Here is a 23,348-nt window from a genome sequence, read left to right on the forward strand (position 1 = left end):
CATTCCCAGAGGTATCTCTTCCTGTAACAATACTAATATTGGTTTGGGATGGTATTAGTGTTGAAAAAACAGATGGACTCTGATGATGCTACTGTAAGACATAGAGGAGGAAACATAAAAAAGATGTTGCAGGGCAGCAGTTCCCACATATTTTGATTTGGGCTTTGCCAAGTTGCAAACCAAGTGTAACTTCCTTTGGATAGTAGAAACAGAGAGAAACCCAAGCAAGGAGCATGTTATAAGCAATTAAAACAAAATAAAGGAGACTTTGTTTTTTTCCATGCATGTAATGTGTACATGTATGTTTATTTAGAAGAGTACATATGCATATTTATGTGGTATGACTGTGTGTGGATGTAAAAGGAGGATATACCTTTTTATCAGACTTCTGCCCTGGGTATAGTGGAAATTTTAATGTAGTTTTTTTCTATATATTTAAACTACTTGTTTAAATATTGGCCCAACATAATTGATATGAACACCCAAACGATGTGTAAAGCACTGTTTCATTAAACTTTTTCATTTCTGCACTAAATGTAAGCAAGAATACATCGATGAGAAATGAAGTTTGGAAATAAAATGAAAAGCAGTTAATTGCAGTAAACATCAGAAAACAGATTTTAAAACTCTGAGTTATAAATGGCTAAAAAATAAGGACTGTGCTGAGTTAGGTAAACATAGAAATATTTGAAATCCATTCTTTCCACATTTCCTTTAAATCCAAACTCCAAATGGAACTTGAAACTTTAAAAAAACCCAGAAACTATTTTACAGCATTTGACTGTTGGAAGATGATCAAGAGGATGTAGCCTAGCCTTAACAGGCTAAGACTGGCACCTGAGGTTAGACCTTCAAAGAACAAACCATTGGCAACAACGGCTAGAAGACAAAAGTGAAATGTCTAGTATAGGGCTCTGGATTATAATGATTTAATAAGTATTTTATGTCTAAGAGGAAAAAAGAAAAAAATGTAGTGTAGTTAGTGGACTCTCACATCCATGATATTTCCACTCAAAATCTGTATTTGCTTTCTTAATTTTTTAAAAAATAAATAAATCAGAATGTTTCCCAACTTGGAATATTAATGAAAAACTGTGCTTGCTGGCTTTTAAAAAAATTCTTCATGGCCTCTGAGAATATTAATTGTATCTTTTCCTTTGAAAAGTTTGAAACCTTACTGTGGTATATGTATGCTGCTTGTTAGCATTTAGACAGGGAAGTCTCAGACAAATGTGGATTCATTAAAAGAAAGACACATGGGCTCTGGATACCCAAAATGAGACCTGAAGCACCACAAAATCTTGTTGTCAGGATACAGGAGCCTGTTTTACTACAGGGCTGACTAGTTTGTGCCTCTGCTCCTGTAAGGTCTCCATGGCCTTGGTAATGGGTCTCAGGAAAATAGCCACTACACTCTACGTTTCTGCAAGATCCTGTGATGAGTGACGGCCTCTCTTTATCCTGTGCTGTACGCTGTTGTCTCCATTTCCTAATTTCTTGTAGAACATCTCCATGGAAGGACAGCAGCTGCTCCTCCCTCAGGGGTAAGCCCTCTCAAGTGGGATATTCCCTGTGATGGCTGGCAATTTTTGCAGGATCCCTCTGTAGTACTAATTTGAGAAAGAGTGGACATCATCTGTGGAGTAAGGGAGAGCCAATTTGGAATATGGTGGAGCTGCTGTTGATGGGAGGGAGGAGGAGAAAGGCTTAGATATGTCTCATCCCTTAGCTGAAATCCAAACTGGGGCTGAACTTCCAGTGAAAGGGATTGTCAAGATGACATGAGGGCAGAGACGTTTCATCCTTTGTTCCAACAAACCTCCAGGTCTGTATGGGATGATGAAAGTCCTGGGCTTATAAAGGCTGAATGGTGGCAGAGAAGGAAGGGTGATCTTCTTGACTTGTTCCCGTGGGGAAGGAGACAGTGAAAGTACTGTATAAATTGAACTGTCACTGAATACAGCAGTGCTATGAAGACCTTACTCCAGATCTTCAGTGAAGCTCTGTCTGGCCAAGTTCTGGAATAAGAGGAAGGAAGGAAGAATGTTCTTTCAGTCAACTGATTCTGTGTCCAGAATCAGATAACTCCCATGAATTGTTCTGGTTGGTCTGTGAAAGTGTGTAATCATGGTGCCAAGAAGGAGAGCAGGATTGGGAATTGGAGAAAGGAAGGAAAGAAAAGGTTGCCGCGGTAGATAGAACTGCCCTCTTTAAAAACAAACAAGCATTAATTCTAATCCTAAACTTTTCCACTTCAAGATCAGGCCAATTTATCAGACTTATCAGTTCTAGAACGGCCAAGACTAGAGCACTGCAAGAAGTCCCTGTTTGATCTAGCCCTTCCAGGTAAGAGAGACTCCCTGACTAATTTAAGTTTCTTCAACATGAAGTATCTTCTTGACCACATCCAGGGCAAGAGTTAGCCAAAGGGTGTGATTTTAAGGTCTTGAGAGAGTAATTGCCCAACTCAAAGTGAAAGTTTATGGAAGCCAGCCCTTAATTCTAGTAGGTGTTTTTGTGAATCTCATTTAAACTGCACAGAGGATTCTGGGTGGTGAGTGGAATGTTCAGCACCATTATGGCATATGACTGGTCTTCTTAGATGTTTCTGGCTAGGTTGGGTTTGGGGGGGTGGGGGAGGTTTTGTCTACAAAAAGAGGAAATTTATTAGAAGGTTTTTCCTGTGAATGCTCCAGCTCTGCCTCCTTGGCTGTCAAAGAGCAAGCACAGCAGTCATTGTACATGTCCATGGAGGTCTCCTAGTAAGTTCAATGTATATTTGATCCAGGTACCAAAAGATTATTTCCACTGTGATTAATTCAAGGAATTTGGAAAATAGCAGTGTTTTTATGTACTCAAATGCCAGCCCCGAAAGTTACCTTTGAAAACCTTCCTGTTTAACAATTAAGCTGCATATTACTCCAGTTGACAGAGCTGTATGCTACCCGGCATGTCTCCAGATGGTGGATAGAAGGGGGGCCTCTTTTCAGAGCTTTGCTGCAAAATAAGTGCACTTTGTTGTGCCAATATGCAGCCGCGGACCAGCAGCGACAACATTACCAGGGTGTGATGGGACATTGGGTAGTATCCGATTCTCTGACTAAAAGTCACAAGTGCCCGATGATGATGTTGTGACATGGCGAGTGCAGCCTGCCATTAAATAAGGCTGCCCTACCCCCTCACTCTGTTGGTTGAGGGTCTGGGATATTGGAGGCCCTGGTTTACTTTGGATAATCCAATTGGCATATGAACCATGATTGGTCACTAGCATCCAAGGGATAGTGACTCATTACGTCACCCCAAGGAAGAGAACCCTGACAGAAAATTCCCCACTGCCTTATAGGTAGGTTCAGGAGAGCCAAAGGCTTATGGGAGTAAACCTAGACAGATAATCCAGAGTGGAGACCCTAAGGTGGTTAACAGTGAAGTTTCATCCAATCTGTTTTTCCGGCATCTCCTGCAGTCACCTCAGTTCCTAACGTACTGGCTTTTCTTTCCTTTGGATCTAACTGGGGCGACTGAGAGGGGGAATAGTGCCACTTGGGCAACGCACTTTCCTCAAACACTAACCCAGGCAATGCAGCGCGCAGGAAGAGACATTTACCCACACACAGCTATACACAGCTACTACAGTCAATACAATAAGCCAGCTTGCCTCCGGCTTGGTAGCTGGAATGTGCGGACAATGTGTCCTGGACTTGAACCTGATCACGATCTTACAAACATGGATTCAATATGTAAAACAGCAGTCATAGACCAACAGTTACATAAATTGCTCCTCTCCAGGAGACCAGACTGGCAGATGCTGAATAAGTAAAAGAAGCCAACTACACCTTCTTCTGGAAGGGTTTGAGTTCAGAGAAACGCTGCCTTTATGGAGTTGGCTTTGCTGTTGGAAACAATCCGATGAACTTTATCAATACACTCATAGCTGAATCAGAATGCGTTATATCCCTAAAGCTCAGCACCAAGTCAGGATATGTTAACATCATAAGTACTTATGCACCCATACTAATGTTGTGCACTGAAGACAAGGTCCGCTTCTATGGTAACCTTCAGAGAAAGGTCGATTCCTGTTCATCTGGCGAACAACTGTACATCCTTGGTGATTTTAATGCAAGAGTGGGATGCGATCACCAGTCCTTGCCCACTTCCCTAGGTCATCATGGCATTGGGAAAATGAATGAAAATGGTCAAAGGCTTCTTGAATTCAGTTCTCAGAATCATCTCTCCGTCACTAATACTTTTTTCAACTTAAAAGACTGTCACAAGGTGTCATGGCGCCACCCCAGATCCGGTCACTGGCATCAACTCGACCTTGTACTGGTCTGCAGAAAACATCTCAACTCTGTTAAATTTACACGTGCATATCATAGTGCAGATTGTGACACTGATTATTCATTGATTATCAGTAGAGTGAAAATTGCTCCAGAGAAACTCCATACAAAGGATTGCAGAAAACCAAAGGTTAACACCCTCAGTACTAGAGATGCACAGAAATGCTCTGTCTTTGAGGAAGAATTCACTTGCAAAATGGAAGACAAATCTGTCGTAAAGTCTGTTGATGAGACATGGTCCATGCTGAATGCTGCAATATATGAATGTGCCACATCTGCCTTTGGAACACAGAAATTTTCCAACAAAGACTGGATTGATGAAAACGTTGACATTCTCAGGCCTCTTCTTGAAGAAAAAAACAAGGCTGTGCTGAATAACATAAAGAATCCATCGTAGACTTCAAGAGATCAGCTCCGCCATACAAGATCTGTTCTTCAGAGAGAATCCAGGCGGTGTGCAAACAAGTATTAGGCCGATCTGTGTTCTGGAATTCAAAAAGCATTCGATATGGGCGACATGAAACCATGTATGATGGACTGAAGAAAGCACTTGGACCAAACGTTACCAAAGTTGCTCCATTGAAACAGCTAAATGGACAGGTGATTATAGATAAAAACCAACAGATATCCTGATGGGTGGAACACTACTCAAGTCTTTACTCCCACGAGCGTACAATATATCCTGAATTTGATAACCTCATTCCAACTCTTCCAGAAATGTTAGAGCTAGATGTAGAGCCTATGGTGTAAGAGCTTTCCCAAGTACTTGATGCTCTCTCCAGTGGAAAAGCACCAGGTAACGATAGGATTCCAGCTGAAGTCTTGAAGGCTAACAAGGTTGTCTTCATCCCCTTCCTCTATGACTTACTTATAAAATGTTGGCGAGTGGGAATGGTCCCTCATGATATGAGGGACGCAAACACCATTACTTTCTATAAAAACAAAGGTAATCAGGGGGACTGTAACAACTACAGAGGCATCTCTTTGCTAACCATTACAGGTAAAGCATTTGCCCGGGTCATTTTTAATCGCTTGCAAAAACTCGCAGATTGAGTCTATCCAGAAACACAGCGTGGCTTCAGGGCTGGAAGATCAACAATGGCCATGATTTTTTCTCTTCAACAACTACAAGAAAAATGCAGAGAGCAAGGAAAGCCGCTGCTTATAGCATTTGTAGACTTAGCAAAGGCATTTGATACAATCAGTAGATCAGGACTGTACAAAGTGTTAACTAAGATTGGCTGTCCACCGACTCTACTCACGCTCATAATATCTTTTCATGAAGATATGAAAGCAACAGTGTACTATGATGGATCTACATCTGAACCCTTTGTGGTGAAGAGTGGAGTCAAACAGGGATGTGTCCTTGCTCCTACCCTCTTTGGTATATTCTTCTGAGTCCTATTAAATTGTGCATTTCTAAACTCATACAGTGATGTATTTCTCCACACAAGGTTAGATGGTTCTCTTTGCAACCTAACACGACTCAAAGCTAAAACTAAGGTCAAGAAAGTCCTCATTAGAGAACTCCTATTCGCAGATGATGCAGCACTTGTCACACATAATGAAGTCACACTACAGACACTGATGGATTCTTTGTCCAGAGTTAGTAAACTATTCTCTCTCAACATAAGCGTGAAGAAAACTGTTGTGTTTCCTCAAGGTGTATCTCAACCACCCAAGGTCATTTTGAATGACCGTCTATTAGAGGTGGTTCAACAATTCTGTTATCTTGGGTCTACTGTCACCACAAATCTTTCCATGGATGAAGAACTGAACATCAGAGTTGGGAAGGCAGCCACATCATTTGACAGACTTACGAAACAAGCATGGAACAATCCCAAACTGACATTGAAAACAAAGATACTGATATACCAAGCATGCATATTAAGTGTCTTGCTTTATGGATCTGAGACCTGGACTACCTACTTGTGCCAAAAGAAAAAATTGAGCAGTTTCCACCTTCACTGCCTTTGCAGAATCATGAATATTAAGTGGCAAGAGAAAGTTTCAAATGTAGATGTACTATCAAGAGCTGGCATACCCAGTCTCATAGCGATTCTTAACAGAAGACTCCGGTGCCTTGGCCATGTGAGGAGAATGAGTGATAAACGCTTTCCCAAAGAAATCCTCTTTGGTGAACTAACAAGTGGAGCAAGGGCAAGAGGAAGTCCAAAGTTAAGATTTAAGGATATATGTAAAAACACTATGAAAAGGTTTAACATAGTGTCATCAGATCGCAACACCCGGTGACAATTATTACAACAGAGTATGTCATTTTTCGATAGGACCTGAGCAAATCATGCAAAAGAACTGTCTCAGAAGGAAAAAGTATAAGACTCACAAAAACGGAAGTAGATTGGCATGTAGCTATTGTAATTGATGGTGCAAATCCAATATTATTCTTTCATAAGTAATGAAAGAAGTTGCAGATCCAGGTACAACTCATAGATTGTCACTGCTGCTGCTTACCACCATCTCTCGAGACGAATGGGCCATATATATGCATATTATTAGATGGCAAATTAATACAAAACTGTATCCAACAACTGGAACGTGTCCCCCTGTTAGGTTCAAAGATAACATTTGAATACTACACTTGAATTAATAGGGAAGTTATGAGTAGCTGAATTCAAAGCATACAGCATTTTCAAAACTTTGTCTCTTGTGTTCATTTGCTAGATGCGCAATACTTGTCCTCACACTATTCAGACAAAATTTCTAAACCAAAAACTTATTTGAAAATCTCTAGCCAAAACCAACAGAAGATAAATTCTCCTGCTTATAGAGTATTGAAATTCTGGCCCATCTGGCCATGATGATCCTTTTTTAATTGTCTGATACCTTCATTACAATTGATCGTGAATATCCAGCAGATGAAGTAGCACAGGGTTTTTTTTTTTCTTCTCTCTCTCTTTCTTGGAGATCTCAGAAAATAGTGCCCGGGGAATGTGTACTTTCACTGAAGGTTTTCCATTGCAAGATTGAGTCTACAGAGTTATATGGTGTTGCCACCTACTATTCAAAGTGGATGAAAGTCCATTAGGAGAATTCATGATGGGATATAAGCAACTGACGCTCACTGTAGATAACACACAAGGAATATTGATAGTGTGGTGACAACAGAGGAAGGAACAGAGGAGATTATACCAGCCATTTATTAGTTGCATTCCTTCAACTATTTGTGAGTCCTGTCAAATCCTGAGCTGCTTTTGGCTTCTTATGTAGAATCTGTGGCCAAGCTACCTTAATATCATCTTGAGATTTAGACTACTGTAATATGCTCTTCATGAAGCTACACGGGGGGACTTTCAGAAACTTAAAACAGTTCAAATTGCAACTATTATACTGGGGCAATTTTTATGTATGAAGGCCTGAGTAGTTTACAGCCTATCAAACTGCAATACCACTCACTCCTTCTTTGGTCGATGGAGATTTAAAATTATGAGCTGTCAATGTCTAAGAGGAAGGGTGGGCTACAAAGTATTCTCCATCAATGGTATTTGATGCTGAAGCTCACTCCCACCGTAATCTGACAGTCTGAATTTGTTAACATCTGAGATATTCTGTAAGGTTCATGTGTTTTCCTGCATTTGTGGGGGAATGGTGAATTGAGGAATATGTGAGTCAGATGAGGCTGGTAATGCCTGTGGGGGGCAGTCATTATTTGGGAGGGGTGGTATAATGAGCTCTGGCCAAATACTTAAGATTTCCATTTTTGGCTGTATTTAATTTTAAGTAAGGGTGCTTAAAACTTTGTATAAATTCTTCACTGAAAAAAATGTAAATACATAAATATGTGGTGGGGGATGAACTGAGTTTCTCATGTAACTTTGGCCACTTAGCTATGTGCATTTTGCCACTAATCCATCTCCATTCCAGAACTCATTCCAGCATTACAAACCTCTGAACAACTTCAAACAGCTGCTATTGTTATTATTATTATTTTTTTGTAGAGAGCAAACTATTTCCTTCTTTCCCCTGCAGAAATTCCCTCCCATCATCCATCTCCACCAAAATGTATTGTAGTGTGAGGTGATATTCAGTCCTTGGCCAGTGTCAAGTTCAAAGTCTTACATATTGTGACTCTCATATCGACAAAGGGAAATTTTTCTAACTGCAAATGACGTTTGTTTCTTGCCCTAATAGATCACAAGTTACTGTACCTTAAAGCATAATGCAAATGCATGTAATGTACTGGTCCTTAAAATAAATACATCCTTAATATGTAAGGAAAAGTGAAATTTGGATATATTTAAAAGGTTTCTTAACTGCATTGTCTTTTTTCTTTCTCCTTGGTGCAGTGTGATGCGTAGTACGAAGAGAACATCATTTTACAGATGCGGAAGTCATACCAATAAAATATATTTAAACACCTTAAAATATTTTAACGTAATATATACAGAATACATCTGGGATGTCAACCTCCAGAGGAAAAAAAAATCTGGATTCCATGTTGAATGGTAGTACATGAGCCCAAGTATAAATTCAGGCCACGACAAATCAGTGAATGGTTGGCGCAGAGAGCAGCAAGATAATACAATCTAGAGGTAAACCTTGTTTTTGTTTTCATTATTTATTCAGTCACTTATTGTCACAATCAGGATAGGATAATTCAGGATGCATCTATTCTGCACCCTTATTTTGAAACAAGCTACGCAATTTGAGCTATGCAAATTGCATAGCTTATTTCAAGTCAATTTCAAAATAGCTTATTTCATAATTTGGCATTGTCTACAAAGAGCCAAATTTCAAAATAAACTGCTATTCTGAAATGTCCCTTAATCCTCATGGAACAAGATTTACAGGGATGTTGGAATTGCATGCTTATTATTTTGGAAGATATTTTGAAATTGGCATTGCTGAATTTGACAGGTGTGCTGTCAAGACGAAGAATAACTATTTCGGGAAACCAGAAGGATCCCAAAATAGCACCGCAGTGTAGACATACCCTCAATGAGGAAAATCTGATCTCTTTTTAACCCTTGTTATATCTGCCCTTTGTTTCTCTTTCTTCCCCATTTTTCTTGCTTTGTTTCTCTCCCTCTTCTCTGCCTTAAAGAAACTGCATCTTGTTTCAGTGATACACAGTTTTATGGAACAACAAATAGGCTTTATTTAACAAATACATCAGCTCCCTTCAACCTCTCCCTAATACTATTTATATACAGGCCCCAGTTTGGATCCCTTTACTCCTTGAATATTTCCATCGAAACAAATGGGTCACTATTTATGGGATAAGGTATTAAAATCTGGCTCACAGAGATAGGCTGGAATGAGCAGAGGTGTGAATGTGTTGTATGTTCTAATAAATATCATTATATCATATGGGCTATTCTCTTTGTTTCTCACGCTACAATATAAAATACCGTGTATTGCCACAGTAGCCTTATTCTGACTTTTCTCTCTCAGTAGACAGACAGAGTAACTCCAATGAAATTCAATGAATACTACCCATGGGGTTAAATAAATGAAATAATCTACTACATTGTTTCTGTGAGCAAAGACTCATTTTTCTTGCTACTCTTCTCTGCAATGAAATTTTTGAGCAGAAGTGATTTATAATTCAAGGTCGACTTTAATTATCCGTTATGCTGTCAGAGAGACACTAAGCATGGACAGGACCTGGCCCACTGGAGAGTGTGTTTCTGGATAAGTTTAGTAAGACAGATTTTTTTACAGTGTTTTATTGAATTCCTAAGAGCACTGAATGCCATTCTCATTGGAAAAGAAATATTCAATGGACATAATGAGATAAACAGTAAAACTTCATTCTTTATGTACATTCTTGCTTGGAATTGTTAGCTCACTTGAAGGTAGCCTACTACTGAATCAGAATGTGCCCCTATCTTCTACCCTATATTTGAAGGGAGCAATACAGGATCTAATTTTCAAATTCATTTTTAGAATACGGTCCTCATTTCTCAACATTTCATGTAGTTTGTAAAGAAAGTAGTTACTTGGCACTATGGATAATATGTACATAAAAGCCCTCCTATCTTCTGTGCAGACCACACTGCCCATAGCGACTACCTTCTTATTTCTCACATTTGCACAAAATATTCAACACCTATTTTTCTGGGATGCATTAACAGGAGTGTTTTGAGCAAGACATGAAAAGACATTCTTCCGCTCTACTCTGAACTGATCAGGCCCCAGTTGGAGTATTGTGTCAAGTTCTGGGTATCACATTACAAGAAAGATGTGGAGAAATTGGAGAAGATCCAGAGAAGAGCAACAAGAATGATTAAAGGTCTAGAGAACATGACCTACGAAGGAAGACTGGAAGAATTAGGCTTGTTTAGTTTGGAAAGGAGAAGACTGAGAGGGGACACGATAGCATTTTCAGGTATCTAAAAGGGTGTCACAAGGAGGAAGGAGAAAAATTATTCTCCTATGCCTCTGAGGATAGAACAAGAAACAATGGGTTTAAACTGAAGCAAGGGAGGTTTAGGTTGGACATTAGGAAAAACTTCTAAGCTGTCAGGGTAGTTAAACACTGGAATAAATTGCCTTGGGAGGTTGTGGAATCTCCATCACTGAAGATATTTAAGAGCAGGTTAGATAGACATCTATCAGTGATGGTCTAGATGGTACTGCTATGAGGGCAGGGGACTGGATTCAATGACCTCTAAAGGTCCCTTCCAGTTCTAGTGTTCTGTGTTTCTATTATCTTAGGAGGATGTGGCAAGCATCTTATAGAAGTACATATTCAAAGTATGCAAGAAACTTTTGTAAGCATAAAAAATAACTCAATACCCTGACTTATAGGGCTCTCCCTTTATTCCCAAGGTTTATTTATATACATTTTGCTATTTTGTGACATTGTTTGAAAAAGCTTACGGAAGAAGTATACAGGAAAATGTCAGTCGATATTGGTTAGTTATGAGATAGACAATAGTTACTGAGCTACTGTGTAGTGAGGCAGAATAGTTTTCCATTAAACCAGGGTACGTCTACACTACAGCGCTAGTTCGAACTAACTTAGTTCGAATTAGTTAATTCGAACTAAGCTAGTTCGAACTAACGCGTCTAGAACTAAAAACTAGTTCGAACTAGCGTTTTGCTAGTTCGAACTAGCAAGTCCACATTGAGTGGACTCTGTACAGGGCTTAAGGATGGCCGGAAGCAGTGCCGGCAGGGCATAAAAGGAGGACTTAGAGCATGGAGATGCTGTCTCAGGCTAGCCGAGGGCTGCGCTTAAAGGGTCCCAACCCCCATCCCGGACACACAGTTCTAAGGGGTGCCCCGCTTGCAAAGAAGTTCTGGCTTGGAGTGCCCTGAGTGCCTACACTGGGCACATCACACCACTCGGCCATCAGCCCAGCTGCACTTGCCGCAGGCTGCCATCTGGGGAGAGGGAGTAATTGGGGGGCTGCAGGAGAACTTCCACCCCCAGAAGCCCGCAGAGCCAGCCCAGTCCTCCCCATCGGGGGCTCGTACCCCATTCCTCCCTCACCTCCTTCCACTTACCCTTCCTTAGCCCCCCTTCTTATTGATGTACAAAATAAAGATAACGTTTCTTCCAACATTGACTCTGTCTTTATTGAACAAAAACTCGGGGAGACTGGGAAAAGGAGGTGGGAGAGGGGAAGAGAAAGGCTGGGAGAGGGGAGGGCAACTAACATGATCAGGGTTTGGGAACAGGTCCCAGATGAAGAGAGGCTACAGAGACTGGGACTGTTCAGCTTAGAAAAGAGGAGACGGAGGGGGGACAGGATAGAGGTCTCTAAAAGCAGGGGTTGGGTGGAGAGGGTGCATTCATAAAAGTTCTTCCTGAGTTCCCATAAAGAAGGACTAGAGGACACCAAAGGAAAGGAATGGGTAGCAGGCTTGAAACTAGTAAGAGAAAGTTGTTGTTCTTGACAAAGCAAATAGTTAACCTGTGGAACTCCTTGCTGCAGGAGGCTGTGAAGGCTACAACTAGAACAGAGTTGAAAGGGAAGTGAGATAAAGTGATGGAGGTTGGGTCCATAGAGTCCTATTAGCCAGAGGGTAGGAGTGGTGTCCCTGCCCAAAGTTTGTGGAAGGCTGGAGAGGGATGGCACGAGACAAATGGCTTGGTCATTGTCTTCGGTCCATCCCCTCCAGGGTCCCTAGGGTTGGCCGCTGTTGGCAGACAGGCTACTGGGCTAGATGGACCTTTGGTCTGACCCAGTACGGCCATTGTAAGCTCAGGGCTCAGGGTCGGGGGTCTCAGTGGACCCCCTTGATTTTCATGCACACCTGGTCCTGGGTGGCCAGCCTGGCAGCTCTCCTGCCCTAGACGGCCACTTTCCTGTGCCTAGTGCGGAGATCGTGGACGAGGTCCACGATGTCCGCACTAGCCCAGGAAGGTGCCCGCCTCTTGCGGTCCAGGGCAAACTCCCGGGAGCCGCCAGCCTGGTCCCGGCAAGAGGGGGTGGGCTGGGGGGCATCGGGTGGGTGGCTCTGTGCCGTGCCAGGTGCAGGGTCTGCTAGCTGGGTGCTGGCAGGCTTGCACCTGGCACGGGCACCGTAGCCAGCCCGTGCCCCTTTAAGGGGTCCGGGGCCGGGAGGGGGGCATAGAGTTTCCCTGGTGTTGGCCAGAGTGGCCACCAGGGAAACCTGGGGAGGGCTAGCCTCCCACTAGTTCGAACTAAAGGGCTACACAGCCCTTAGTTCGAACTAGCTAGTTCGAACTAGGCGTTAGTCCTCGTAAAATGAGGTTTACCTAGTTCGAACTAAGCGCTCCGCTAGTTCGATTCAAATTCGAACTAGCGGAGCGCTAGTGTAGCACCTATTAAAGTTAGTTCGAACTAACGTCCGTTAGTTCGAACAACTTTGTAGTGTAGACATACCCCCAGAGAGGAAGAAACATAGCTCCCTGTTGGGTGGAACCAGGCTGGTCTCTTCCCCAGTTGCTCCTGAGCCCAGGAAGCAGATGTCCCAAGCCTGCTGCAGTCCCCCGCCTTTGCTACCAAGCTGAGGAACACTCTGACCCAACAGGAAGCCAAGGACAGAGAGGAGTGATCGGAATTGCCAGAGGCTGATTGCCCTGATGAGACCATGGGCCTATGGACTACAGAACCACTTGCCCAGAATGTGGTAAGACGTAGCCAAGGGAAACCAGACAATCTGTTTTTTTCTGTTAAAATCTGAGACGGAATGTTTCAGTAGGAGCCCCACTGATCCAGAGACAAAGGTTAAAACAACTAAAGGTCTATACTTCTGGTTCTTACCAATACTTTATTCACTCTTTGTCAGAATTGGTTAAGTTCCAATTCTGGAGTGGTTAAGTTCCCAGGGCTTGGAGTGAAAGACAAACCCTGCAGAATTTTCTGGGAGTTTCATTCTGAAAGAGATTCTTCTCCAGCTACTGCTATGCAAACTTCTCCCCTTACTTTTACATACCCAGGGGCCTTTTATGGTTTAGTATCGCCTTTGATCCTAGGTTCAGACAGCTTTGAAAAACCTCAAACTTTTTTTTCAGTTTCATGGGGCGGGGGGGCTTTCAGTGCTGAAGCACTTTGAATACAAACCCTAAAGACAATGCTTAAATCCAAATAAGGACTGTTTTTCTTGGGCATATGATATTTATATGAAATACTGGTTTTATATTAAAAAAATAACAATCTGCTAGTAAATGTAGGACCTAAACTATCTGACAACATCTCATAAAGTCAGTGTTCACCAACCAGAAGATTGCGATCTACAGGTAGATCTTGAAGCCTCTGACAGGTGATCTTGACTGGTTTGGCCAAGAGGCTATCAAGTGCTGGCATTTCAGCTGCTCCTCCCCTCACTGCTGCTCATCTCCTGCCCTTTGCTTTGGAACTGTCCCCCCACCACTGCTTGCAGGGCAGGGAAGAAAGAAGAGGGGGAGCTGATTTCAGGGTACCCCCTCTCTCACCCTGTAGTCTTTCTCCACAGAATGGAGGTGGGCACAACAGGGCTTGGGATGGAGGGAATTTGCTGGCTGCTTTTGAGAATGGTGCAGGATCAAGGCAGGGGTGAGTCTGCCTTAGCCCCACTGCACCACCTGTAGTAAGCAGTGTCCAGCTGGAGCCTGCATCCTGAAACTCTGCCCCAGTCATAATCCCCCGCCTGAACCCCAAGCCCCTGCCTATCCCTGAGCCCCCCCAGATCCAAACTCTCTTATGGTATGTCTACACTACCCTCCTAATTCGAACTAGGAGGGTAATGTAGGCATACCGCAATTGCAAATGAAGCCCGGGATTTGAATTTCCCGGGCTTCATTTGCATAAGCGGGGCTCCGCCACTTTTAAAACCCCGCTAGTTCGAACCCTGTGCCGCGCGACTACACGGGGCACGAACTAGGTAGTTCGAACTAGGCTTCCTAGTTCGAACTACCTAGTTCATGCCCCGTGTAGCCGCACGGCACAGGGTTCGAACTAGCGGGGTTTTAAAAATGGCGGAGCCCCGCTTATGCAAATGAAGCCCGGGAAATTCAAATCCCGGGCTTCATTTGCAAGTGCGGTATGCCTACATTACCCTCCTATTTCGAATTAGGAGGGTAGTGTAGACATACCCTTACAGAGCCTGAACACTGCACCCCTTTTGCACCCCAACTCCCTGCCCCAGGGTCAGCACAGAGCAACTCCAAATCCCTCAACACTCCAAATCCCTTAACCCAAGACCAGAGCCTGCACCCCACCCTGCTGCTCCTGCCTGATGAAAGGCAGGAAGAATGGGGGAGGGAGGGAGGATGGAGTGAGCAGGGGCGGGGCCTTGGAGAGGAGGCACGAAGGAGGTGGGGCAAGGGTATTTGGGTTTGAGGTAGATCCTGAATTGCTCTTTAATTCAAAAAAGTGATCTCGTGCTTAAAAAAGTTGGAGGCCACTGCATTAAGCCAAATATGTTCAATACAAACAAATCAACAAAGTCATTCAATACAAAAAGACCCTAGAATTTCCCTTCCCCCCCAATTTCACGTTTCAGTCTGTAGTACATGATCTAACCTCTCTTGTTACAGAAAATCAAAAGGAAGCTCAAACTATCGTAGTGTAGTTAGAGATCTGATTTGGGAACCTACAGTGCTATTTTGCCAGCGTGCCACATCTTCAGTGTATCAGAATTTTCAACATATTCAAAAAAAAGAGTTTCACAAAACTGTGATTAATAGCAGCTGATAAAGTTTCTTATTTAACTGCCTTCTTAGTTTGCAAATAAACAGAGACCCTTCACAAAAAAAGGAACTACAGAACTATCTATGTTAAAATGCTCCATTTTTAGTATTCTGTTTGACACGCCTTCATGTGCTGATATAAAAGTGAGCTGCATAGTTTGGCCAGGGCCAGATTAAGGGCGGGGGCTAGTTGGGCAGCTGCCTGGGGCACCAACCTATGGGGGTGCCTGATGGCAGCTGTAAGGGACTCCGCACGCCTGGCTGCCCGGTGCCCCTTAGAGCTGCCATCGAGTGCGACACACCCGGGGCCAGTGGCCGTGCAGCGCCCCTTAGAGCTGCAATCAGGCGCTGCGCACTTGATTGCAGCTGTAAGGTGCACAGCGCGCCAGGGGCGGGGCCGCGCATGTGCCATGGGCCCTGGGGTGGAGCCGCACATGCATCGCGCACCTGCTGCCTGTGGTGCAGGAATGGCTCAAATCAGCCCTGATTTTTGCCCAAGGGGCAGTTACATCTGATGCCATGCCAAGGACTAGAATAGCAAGGGTGCAGCACAGGAAGTGCACTGCCAGATGATGTGTGGCAAAAAAAATGGGCCAGGGAAGCCTGAACTATGCGTTGTCCTTCACTTTCCTGGGATACAAAATTCATACGGTGCTTAGAGAGAGCACAGCCATTTTCTTTATCCAGGTACTTTCCTTCCATTTATCTCAGCAAAGTATTTCAATGCACAAGACAGCAACTGATATTTCAATGGTCTTTCAGAAGCTTTTATAAGGAAATGCTGTTTAAATGGCTTTGAGGACTTTTGAAACTTGCCTGACTACCAGCACTGCATTGGAGCCCTCTGTGAATTATTTATCACAATACTTGACACAGTTGCAAATGAGATGCATGCAGAGCTAAAGTTTAAGGTCCTTTTACTAATTTTTACTCTGTCCTTATGCAGTTAAACACCTCCTCATCCCCTGAAGAGACAGAGTTTCTCTCCAAGTAGAATAGTATAGTTAATGCTTTTTCGAAGCTACAGAGGCCCTAGGCCAGTATCCTGAATGCCACAACCCCATACAAACCCATCAGACTGGTGAAACTCTGAAACATTAGTGTCACTGCTTAAGGTTGTTGGAGCATCCTTGGCATCATATGTCTTCTTGCATGACCACTGGACACACAAGAACATAAAGAGACTTGAGTCTTTGGTTAAGGCTTGGTTTATTGTAGCAGAAACTCAACTACACCTTGCAGAAGCATAGCAGTACCACTTGTTCATCTCCCCCACAACCCGAGGAGTAAGCCCCGAGGCTCTTTTTGCATTTTCCTTTTGTTGCAATCATCAGCCCTCCCCCTCCCTAAGTGGGAAGCCCTAGTCTTGGCCCAATAATTGGGTTCAAATTTCCCTGCTAAATCCCCCACCCCATGTATGTTTACCCCAGTCAAGACCTTTGTCTCCATATAAGGAGCTGTTTTTGAGCTCTTGGCTGTCTTTGTCAGTGCACACCTACAGGCTTGTGGTTGCGGCAGGGAGGGTGGGGGAGAAGGTTCCACGTGCGTCTCCCGTTGGCAGCTTACCAGACAGCCTCTCTTCACCTTTTCTTCTGGGGTTACCTGCTGCTGCTGTCTTGTCTGCCTGTCCCAGAGATCCTTTGGTGCTTTGGTTGAGAGGATTAGAAAAGGCACTGTTACCTGGGAGGTAGCCAGGAGGTGCCAATCCCACAGAGGCGACTCCCAAAGGAACAAGAGTAGCCAGTCATTACCCTTTCTTTCACAGTGCACAATACATTGTAATATGTACGCAGAATATTGCCTTCTATCAGATGCACTTAGGATTGCCCAGTAATGTGCCCTATAGGCCAACAGTTCTCAAACTCTGGTGAGGCCACCGGTGGTTTGTAGAGAACTGGCTGAGCACATGGAGCTGGCTTTTCAGATTTTCACCCACTAAGTTGGGAGCGACACATAAGGGGAGCATGAGCGGTCACGTGGCCCCCAAACTCCAGGCACAGGAGAAGCCAGTGAACAGCTGGTGGGGGGAAGTAGGGAGGAGCCTGCCCTGCTCCCTGCACTCACTGGTAGCGGTGAGGGAAGAGATTCAATGCAGCCTCTGCTGCCCTGGCATATCACTTGAGAGAGAGCACAGGATTATCCCCTCACTATGCAGCAGGAAGCAGAACAATGCAGCCAGGAGAGCCAAGCGAGCTGGGGATGCATTGTTCCATTTCTCCCAGCACTGCCGGTGCGTGCAGGGAGTGGCCAGCCCCCCACACCTGGTGCCAGAACCCTGACCCCACTAATCCCCAGGGTTGCTTTGGCTGGGGGCAGAGCAAGGGCAGAGAGGGGATGGATCAGGGTGGAGGGAAGTAGGGGGCCACCAGACAAATGACTCCACAGACTAGGAAAGGATCAGGACAATCCCCCTCTACCTCAAGCCTCACTACCCTCTGCCCATGTTCTTCCCCCTCGCCACACTTGCTCTTCCCTTGCTCTGCCCCACCTCTTTCCCCAACCAAGGCAGCCTAGGGGATTAGCAGGACTCAGGTTCTGGAGCTGGCAGCAGGGGTCCAGCCACTGCCCTCAATCACCGGCAGCAGTGCGGGAAGCCTGTGCAGTAAGTTATAGTCAAAGAAACCAAAAGCCAACACTTATTTAATGTTGCTTTTCCATGTTTCCGGTTGCTGTAGTTGCTGCAAGCATGTTATGTTAGCATGAATGGAAGGGGGAGAGGTCTGCAGGGTTATAAATAAAGCAGAAGACTGAGAAATAATTTGGAAAGATATAAAGATATGAGGGACCATCTCCACAGTTGGTGTAAATCATGATAGTTCCAGAGAAGTCATGGTTAGCTTTGGGTATGTCTGCACTGCAATTAAAAACCCATGGGTGGCCTGCATCAGCTGACTTTGGCTCATGGGCTCGGGCTCCAGAGCTGTTAACTGTGATTTAGTTGTTCGGGCTCAGACCGGAGCCTGAGCTCTCGGACCGTGCAGCCCAAGCCCAAATGTCCATCCATGCTTTCAACTTTTAGTATTATCCTGTATTTCTTGAATGCCCAGTGCTTGATTTCTCAAGCTTTAACATGTCATTAACACTAATACTTTGACATGCAATTGCTATGGACATTGGGTCTTCCCTCATAAACATGCCATTCAAGTTAATTAGCCAAGGGGTATGTCTACACTACAGCGCTAATTCCAACTAACTATGGGTATGTCTACACTACAATATTAGTTCGAACTAACTTAGTTCGAATTAGTTAATTCGAACTAAGCTAATTCGAACTAACGCATCCAGACTAAAAAACTAGTTTGAATTAGCATTTTGCTAATTCGAACTAGCTTGTCCACACAGAGTGGACCCTGAACCGGGGTTAAGGATGGCCGGAAGCAGTGCCGGCAGGGCATCAGATGAGGACTTAGAGCATGGAGATGCTGCCTCAGGCTAGCCGAGGGCTGTGCTTAAAGGGACCCGACCCCCACCCCGGACACACAGTTCTCAGGGGTGCCCCGCTTGCAAAGCATTCCTGGCTTGGAGTGCCCTGAGTGCCCACACTGAGCACATCACAGCACTCGGCCATCAGACCGGCTGCACTTGCCGCAGGCTGACATCTGGGGAGAGGGGGAATTGGGGGGCTGCAGGAGAGCTTCCACCCCCAGAAGCCCGCAGAGCCAGCCCAGTCCTCCCCATCGGGGGCTCGTACCCCATTCCTCCCTCACCTCCTTCCACTTACCCTTCCCTAGCCCCCCTTCCTGATGAACAAAATAAAGAAAACATGTGGTCAAAAATAGAATCTCTCTTTATTGAACAAAACTCGGGGAGACAGGGAAAAAGAGGTGGGAGAGGGGAGGGCAACTAAAATGATCAGAGGTTTGGAACAGGTCCCATATGACGAGAGGCTAAAGATACTGGGACATTTCAGTTTAGAAAAGAGGAGACTGAGGGGGGATAGGATAGAGGTCTATAAAAGCATGAGTGGGGTGGAGAAGGTGCATCAAGAAAAGTTCTTCATTAGTTCCCATAATAGAAGGACTAGAGGACACCAAAGGAAAGGAATGGGTAGCAGGCTTCAAACTAGTAACAGAAAGTTGTTCTTCACAAAGCAAAGAGTCAACCTGTGGAACTCCTTGCTGCAGGAGGCTGTGAAGGCTAGAACTAGAACAGAGTTTAAAGAGAAGTGAGATAAAGTCATGGAGGTTGGGTCCATGGAGCAGTATTAGCCAGGGGGTAGGAGTGGTGTCCCTGCCCAAAGTTTGTGGAAGGCTGGAGAGGGATGGCACGAGACAAATGGCTTGGTCACTGTCTTCGGTCCATCCCCTCCAGGATCCCTAGGGTTGGCCGCTGTCGGCAGACAGGCTACTGGGCTAGATGGACCTTTGGTCTGACCCAGGATGGCTATTGTAAGCTCAGGGCTCAGGGTCGGGGGTCTCAGTGGACCACCTTGATTTTCATGCACACCTGCTCCTGGGTGGCCAGGCTGGCAGCTCTCCTGCCCTAGACGGCCACTTTCCTGTGCCTAGTGCGGAGGTCGTGGACGAGGTCCATGATGTCCGCACTAGACCAGGCGGGTGCCCGCCTCTTGCGGTCCCGGGCAAGCTCCCGGGAGCCGCCAGCCTGGTCCCGGGAAGAGGGGGAGGGCTGGGGGGGCATCGGGTGGGTGGCTCGATCCGTGCCAGGTGCAGGGTCTGCTAGCTGGGTGCTGGCAGGTTTGCACCTGGCACGGGCATCGTAGCCAGCCCGTGCCCCTTTAAGGGGTCCAGGGCCGGGAGGGGGGCAGTAGAGTTTTCCTGGTGTTGGCCAGAGTGGCCACCAGGGAAAGCTGGGGAGGGCTAGCCTCCCACTAGTTCGAATTAAGGGGCTACACACCCCTTAATTCGAACTAGTAAGTTCAAACTAGGCTTAGTCCTCGTAGAATGAGGTTTACCTAGTTCGAACTAAGCGCTCCGCTAGTTCGAATTAAGTTCGAACTAGCGGAGCGCTATTGTAGCGCCTATCAACATCCGTTAGTTCGAATTAACTTTGTAGTGTAGACATACCCAAGTGGAGTTAAATGTTCCAAGTCACATTTGGAGATGACAAGGTGGTTTTGACTTTTTTTTTCTCAGTCAAGTTTTCTTTCTACTTGCCTGATCTTGGGATTGGCAGAGGAAGTGGAAAGGCAGCAGATTTATAAGAGCTCTTTAGAAATTTACAGAAGCTGAAATAAATTATATGGGTCACATTTTCATCTGATTATAGATAAGCACAATTGATAATAATGGAGGTAAGCCAGTTTACATCAGATAAGGATCTGAAATTATGGTTGATATCTGCGGGTGTATTATATTTTAAATAAAACTCTCTTTTTTAAATAGCCAACAATCCAGGCTGCCTTTCTATCCCTCTGAACTCAGTCCTGTTACCAGAAAAAAAGCAGTTCAGAAAAAGGTCACAATGTGAGAATCTCATTCTAAACTCTGTTATTGTAGCATCAGTACAGAAAGGCTTGACTACTTGCAGAAGCAGTTCAAATTCCAGAGCATGATGTCAATTTGGTGCCATTGTCAAAAACTTTCAGGCTTGAGTTTTCATTACAAAGCAAACAGAGGCATTTTCACGAGCATTTCCATGTGAGCTTAGAGCGGCTTGTTTCCCCAGAGTAATAATTTTTGCCCACTAGTTAGTTGCACCCTAGCTCTCTGAGACTTTTAGTTTTTATTCAGAAGTTTCTCTTAGATTCTGCACAAGGAGATCTGACTGTCCTTAGATTGTTGAATTGGCAATAGAATGATTCAGCAAAATTAACAGTACTGATGGATATCAAGGTTTATGCCACAATCGAACATATTTCCCTTTTGTTTTTGTTTTTTTGATCGATTCCCCCGCCTAGTGCTACTTTCTTTGGCATGTTACTTTGGTAGCAGTGGATGACTATGTTCCATTGGAACACACTGAACAAAGAGAGTTCTCTTCTTTCACATAGTCAGCATAGAATGGCTTCCCAGCTGCTTTTGTCTTTTCAAACTCATTTACACCTCTATCTTGTAGCACTGCTACTGTGTAAGAAAGAGTCAGACAAAATAAATGTCAATGCAGATGATCAGATAGCTAATCAGAGGCAAAGCTGGAACTTTTTATATTTCCAAAGAAACCAGACTAGATTTAGTATTTAAAAAATACTTGGTATGTTATCATAAAAATGTATTTTTGTATTTGTTTTATAAGAATCTTTTTATTGCAAGAGCAGAAATACTGGAATTTCAGTACTTTATATTTTGTAAACTGGGGCCTGATTTTTCTCCCCTTGTACATGTCGAGTAGGGCCTTACTACACAATGTTGACTCCAGTACTACTGAATGTGAATCGTAGAATCCTAGAGCTGAAAGGGACCTCAAGAGGTCAACAAGTACAGTCCCCTGCCCTCATGGCAGGACCACGCTCTGTCTAGATCATCCCAGGTCTGTCTAACCTGCTCTTAAATATCTCCAATGATAGAGATTCCGCATCCTCCCTAGGCAATTTACTCCAGTATTTAACCACCCTGACAGTTAGGAAGTTTTTCCTAATGTCCAATCTAAACCACTCTTGCTGCAGTTTAAGCCCATTGCTTCTTGTCCGATCCTCTGAGGTCAAGGAGAACAATTTTTCTCCCTCCTCCTTGTGACACCCTTTTAGATACCTGAAAACTGCTATGCTGTCACCTCTCAGTCTTCTCTTTTCTAAACTAAACAAGCCCAATTCTTTCAGTCTTCCCTCATAGGTCATGCCTTCTAGACTCTTAATCATTTTTGTTGCTCTTCTCTGGACCTTCTCCAGTTTCTCCACATCTTTCTTGTAATGTAGTACCCAGAACTGGACACAATACTCCAATTGAGGACTAATCAGCTCAGAATAGAGCAGAAGAATGTTTTCTCATGTCTTGCTCATAACACTCCTGTTAATGCATCCCAGAATCCTGTTTGCTTTTTTGCAACAGTGTCACACTGTTGACTCATGTTTAATTTGTTGACCACGGTGACCACAGAATTGGGTCCCTGTTGATTTTTGATATATGATCTCTAGTTTCTTACTGTATTTATGTGACACTTGGTTGATATTTAAAATGACTGTATCTATAGAGCTTTTATTAAGAATAAAATTAACATAATTATACACTGCTAACTACATTCTGCAAAAAAAAAAAAAAAAAAAAAAATCAGTTTAGCAGATCTAGCAGCAGTTTCACTGTTACAGATCCTAACGTGTGAGTCAAGAGTTTTTCTCAGATGACTGATGCAGAATACCAAGCCCAGGAACTTTAACATAAGTTAGAGTTTCCACCCTTTGCTTACAAAAGGAAGATAATCCTTTCCAAAGGCATGACACTGACTCAACTGAGCATGCTCCAACAAGACTGACTTTTAGCAGGAACATCACAGAAAGACCTACAGTCAATATGTCTACAGGTGACTGTCCTACATCTTTTTTTGCCTAGTACCTGTGCTCTGCTATATCAGAAAATTAAGTTATACAACTCTTATTCATCCTGGTAATATGGGACTTCTCTTTGAAGTAAGGGTACATAGTCTAAGGCACAGATTACAAGGCTCTGAATTTGGATGTTTGAAACCAGCAAATTTGATTTATGCTGCCCTTAGGATGGTGGCTTGCTGCCTATGTCAGTGCTTTTACTGCAGCTTTAAATATGCTTCATGTCAATATATACAATATACCGAGAGTGTGAACTCTCCTTGCTCTTTTGTATCTTCTCCCCAAAGAGAGACATTTAAGAGACTGCAACTATTAGAAGAGATCTCTGTAGATATTATATAGATATAATGGCTTGCCATGTTAACTTGAAAATTTATCAGCCTGGACATAGGATCTGCTTGATTTTTCTTTATGAGGATGACTGATATTAACAAGACAATGATTTTTTAAAATAAATTTCTAATTA

The sequence above is a fragment of the Pelodiscus sinensis genome, chromosome 2 (genome assembly GCF_052426305.1).
Source record: "Pelodiscus sinensis isolate ZL-2025 chromosome 2, ASM5242630v1, whole genome shotgun sequence".
NCBI classification, from domain to species: Eukaryota; Metazoa; Chordata; order Testudines; family Trionychidae; genus Pelodiscus; species Pelodiscus sinensis.